This window comes from Bidens hawaiensis, unplaced genomic scaffold, assembly GCF_021521415.1.
Source record: "Bidens hawaiensis isolate Kalapana, Puna unplaced genomic scaffold, B.hawaiensis_p1.1 tig00028746_1, whole genome shotgun sequence".
In the NCBI taxonomy this organism is placed as follows: Eukaryota; Viridiplantae; Streptophyta; class Magnoliopsida; order Asterales; family Asteraceae; genus Bidens; species Bidens hawaiensis.
In genome coordinates, this window is record NW_027494706.1 from 17,974 (window position 1) to 23,406 (window position 5,433).

Genomic DNA, 5,433 nt, shown 5'->3' on the forward strand with positions numbered 1-5,433 from the left:
AGGCGGGCGCGCGGTATAGGATCATGCATGGTTTTTGAACATTCTGATATGCAAACATGTTTTTAACTATTATTACTTGGGTTTTAAGTCGTCCTGCGTAACGCAACTTTTGTCTTTTGGTTTTTACGCTTCCGCACTTACTTTCATTTAAACGTTTTTATGGTTTGATTATAACTAATGATTCCGATCCTGTTAGTTCACACCCTCTGACGGTAAAACTCCGTTAGTGGATTTCGAGGGTGTGACATGGGCCGACCAACTCCATTGATTTGATAATTCATTATTTATTTGGGTCAGTTAAAATGCCATGTAACGCTCATGGGCCGACCAACTCAATTGTTTTGTAACTCGTTATTTTAATTGGGCCAATAAATTACCATGGAACGCTCATGGGAGGCCCAATTCACAAAAATTTATATTGCGTTATTTAGTTGGGCCACTCAAATTGTCATGGAAAGCTCATGGGAGGCCAACTCATTGGATATGCTTCATTATTTAGTTTGGGTTCTCAAGCTACCATGGAAAGTTCATGGAAACCACAATCCAATAACATTTCATTTTTGGATTCTTACTTTTAGAATAAACACTGTCTAATTAATTAAATATCTCAAAATTATTCACATTGTTTTAAATCTCGACTTATCCTCAAGTCATGATAAATCACTAGCACAATTTTGTTTAAATCAACTTCCCTATTATCTCACATTGACTCATTTACGCAACTTACCCATCATCTTATAAAATTCATATTTGGTCCTCGTAATATGTCTTCCCTAAGAAATCACCGTCGTAATCAACATCGTTCATCTGCTTCTCATGATCGCCGTCTGGCTGCTAGAATCACCAAGGAGTTTGCTACTGCTATGCCTACTATTATGACCCAAATCCAGAGTCTCAACTCGAAGGTTCTGCTACTTCAACTGCCTCGAGCAACTTTCACTACAAGAACCTCACTAGTGCTAAACCGACCACGTACCTTGGAGAAGAGAACGCCACAAAACTTCTTCGATGGTTCGAGAGAATGGAGAACATATTCATTCACTGTGAATTTCCGAACGAGAAACGAACTAAGTTTGCCTCGAGCATCTTTAACGAGCGATCTCTCACTTGGTTGAACGCTTTCAAAGCCCTTCAAGGAATCGAGATTGCTATGACTATGCCGTGGGATGAACCCAAAAGAATATATGAAGAAAGAATTTTTCTTGAACATGAACTGTAAAGGCTAGAGACTAAGTTTTGGGAACTCAAGCAAATTGGTGGTGACAACTCTACTTACTCCAATCGTTTCAAGGAGCTTAGCCTGCTAGTACCTCACCTCGTAACACCTGTGTCTCGTGGGATTCGAAAGTATATTCGTGGATCACCAACAATTTTTCGTGATGTTGTGGTTAGTCGAGACCCTCTCTCCATTGAGGAAGCTATTTCTCTTGCTGCTTCACTTTCCGATGACCATGTTAGGGATGGGACATTGACTTGAAAGCACTCTAAACCTACCCTTGACAACTTCAAAACCGAACCCTCCACCGATACTAAAACCGAACCCAAACCCACTTCATACAATGACAACACTTCTCACCACAAATGTAAGACCAACCACCAAAACTATGTCGTTAACCAAACCAACCATCAACCTCAACAAAACCAAAATGCCCCGAACAAGAAACCTTATGCCGGTCCAAACACATTATGCTCCACTTGCAATTATCATCCGGCTCAATCCCCATGCCGTCTTTGCACCCAATGAAATCATTACAGACACCTTGCTAATGCTTGCTGTACACTGCCTGGAGCACAAGCCATCCCACAACGGTCTATGCCACCTGCTCCTAGACCCGCTACTACTCATGCTTGCTAAAATTGTAGAGACCCTAATCATCTCTGCAATGTGTGTCCTCAACTCATCCATGTTCACCAAGCTCAAGCTATACCTGCAACCTACTACATTACCAATGCTCATCAAGTCCAAGCCTATCAACCTTACATTCTTCAAGCTCCTCTCAATCAAGACCATTCCTATTTAACCCAAACCAATCAAATCCCGTACCTGCAAGCTCAAGTTTACCAAACTTACTCCAACCAACCCCACTATTGTTATCTGTTCAAGCTCAACCTATTCAAGCTATTCCAAACCAATCTACCTCGACTGCTCAAGTTCTTATGAATCCAACTTCTTCAAGTGCTCCAAGTCAAGTGAATCAAGTCAACCATAGCTAAAGTTTCCCGAAGACCCTAAAGACTTTTGTTGCTTTCGTTAATTTTATCTTAAGTTATCTGGTCTTTTCAGTTTATGCATTGTATCAACTCTTTATTTATTTATTTATTTATTTGTGGTATTGGATAATTTCAATTTGGAATATTTAACATTTGCGCGATTTATCTCATGAATCAACTTCCTTTTATTTATCAAGGTTAATTTCTTATAATATCATACTCTGAACTTATTCTCATTCATCCTGATTCATTTCAATATCTGCTTCAAGAAATCCATTCTCTTTCAATTTTCAAGATTTATACTTTTACATCAAAAGATGTTTTAGAAATTTCACTATTTTATTAATCAACTCGAACGTTCATTTTTAGAAATGTTTTGTACATAGATGGTCTTCTGGTTTTATATTTAAAATTATCAACATTTTTGCTATCTATTCAAATATTGTTTTTCAATGTTTTGTAACCCACATGATGGGACGGATTATGCGGACCATCCGATGATAAAAGTAATTATGGTCGCGAACGTAATTACCCAAGTCCTCGCATGGAAATCATAATACGTATAATTGTGTGTCATAATCTAGAACCGAAAGTAGTTCGAGTAACAATACAAATGATATGATGATAAGGACATGGTGTATACGCCGCTGGTACATCCTATATATAAGTGGCCTTATTGGGATTTTCATTTGAAGCGTTGTTCCGGCTATTAGAAGTTCTATGTTATGTTAAATTTTATATATTATTTAAAAATGATTTTCTTAAAGTTTAATAATTTATAAAGTGATTATATTTTAGTTTGCCTTAATTTCGGGATGAAATTCCTAAAGTAAGGGAGACTGTAACATATCGGATTTTTCATATTCGTATTCGTATATATCTAAACTGATTCGAGAACGTTATTTGGATATTTATTATTAATAAAATCAAACATTTATAAGTTTTCTTTATTGTATTTCATTTCCTACCCTATATGTAATTCAAACAGGCCATTTCATGCTTAAAGATCCTAAAAAGATCAGAAATCAGCATTTTCAAAGCACAAGGACCAAAACTGTCAAAACGCGAAACTTCCCCAATTTGACCACGCCGCGCGGCCAAGGAGGGTGAAGTTGGTCGTGTGGCGCGGCCACCCCCTGTGAAGATCCTCTTTGTTATTTTGTTTCCTAGTTCATTTTTAGTGCAAAATCGGTTATTTTTGGACCGCATCACATTATTTAAGCCCTATGAAAACTAATCTAGTCTAAATGCATGCCCACATTTAATAACCTCTCCATCAAGAACGAATTTTGATGATTCGTTAGTTGATTTAGTCATTAAAACAATATTCGGTTACTTAAACGAGCTTATTAACTAAAATTAACTTATGCTTGCAGATCCTATATAAACAAGGCATAAATTATCTGCCACACTTTTCCCTAAACCTTAATAAATCCTTCCTCAGCCATCACCTACCTTTATCCCTCAAGTTCCTCTCCATTTTTGCCATATTACTCGAAGATACAAGCTTTGGTGTTTGACTTTGCCATACTATCAACCTTTGACTTCACTTTTTGATCGATTCATACACATTCTGGGTTAGTTGTTTACTGTAAATCATCCATTATTATTCCTTAGTCAATAAGCCTCAATCAATTTCTAAGATTGAGGGGTGTTGACGGGTCAATTTGATTTAAATCCGTTTAAGGGCAAAACGGTCAACAACTTTGACTAATCGATTTCTCATACTTCTGGTCGGAACCGAATTTCAGTCCAAAAAACTTTTATTTTTTTTTTTGAGTTTTAAGGCTACTGACCAAAGCCCGACTTCCGACTCGTTGTTCGGATTCTCGTCAGTACCAGCTCACTTAAACGTTAATTTTCTCATAACCGGAGTTCTAGACATCCGTTTGGATCGATTCCAGTGGGTATTTTCTCGGTTTTAATCATAGTTTATTATCTCTAAGTTTCAGGTCTGTTCGGTTTATCTCATTCAGCACATTAAAGGATGGTTCGTTAGTTTAATCGTTTTTATTCGTATTTCTCGCACACTCGCCTAAGCAATAATGTGAGATTTATCATTCCCCTTTATTTTACTACTTTTCATAAGTTTTGGGGACATATATGAACTAATATTTATTTTTGTATTACATATATACACAAACTAGCAAACGTATATTTGTGTGTAATCGATCAAATGTTACTTGTTACATTCTTATGTGCTCACTTTATCGCATTTGGAGAGGTCCATTATATTCACATTATAGTATGATCATACGCCAACCTAGTAGCCATAGCCCGTGCTCGAGAGGCATGGTCAACCGACAATCACATTTGTATGCTAGTAATAGTAGCCATAGCCCGTGTTCTTGAGGCATGGTCAACTGATAGAATACTTGCTCACGGTTTGATTAAATATTACTCACATTATTTTTTTTGTACAGTTATTATCTATCATTTATTTTATTATATATACTATTATATGTATCATGAAAACTGGTGATCATCTCACTTAACATGTGTTGTTGACAAATCTCTTTATTTTCTACGCATATGCAGGTTAACAGTTGATTCAAAGCTAAGGTGAAGAACGCATAGAAAGACCTTAGAAAATAAAATAAAGGATAATTGCTCTATTATTTAGTTTGGAATTATTATTGTTATACTTGAAACTTGTGCACTATATTTGAAATTTGAAATAAATAAATTAAATAGATATTGTCATATTTTATAATGTATGACAGTACCTTGTGAGCTATGAACCATCTGTTTGCACCACGGTATTTCCGCCTTAGGTTGGGGTGTGACATACACTACTACATAAAGCATGTTTAACAATAGTGCAATTTGTTCATTAAAAACGGTTTTATAAAAATCATTTTAAAATATGGAGAACCGCTGTAAAAGTATACTATTTAGAACACTCAATATTTAGAAATTTTTTAACATAACAAAAACAATGTATACAATTTTTAAAATGGTTATTTGAAATGGTTTTAAATTTATTTAAGGAGACCGTTTTCTTTGGGTAAAGTTATTTAAAACGATTTAATTTGGATCGATTTATTTGGTGTCATTTTAAATTTATAGTACTTTAAATTTTATAGTAACCTGCTTATCTAAAACGGTTTAAGATTGACATTTTATTTGGTGTGATATTTAAAACGGTTTAAGTTTGATTGTTTTATTTGGTTTCTTGGTGTCGATCGATTTTGAGTTTAGGGTTTTATAAATCCCCCTCAA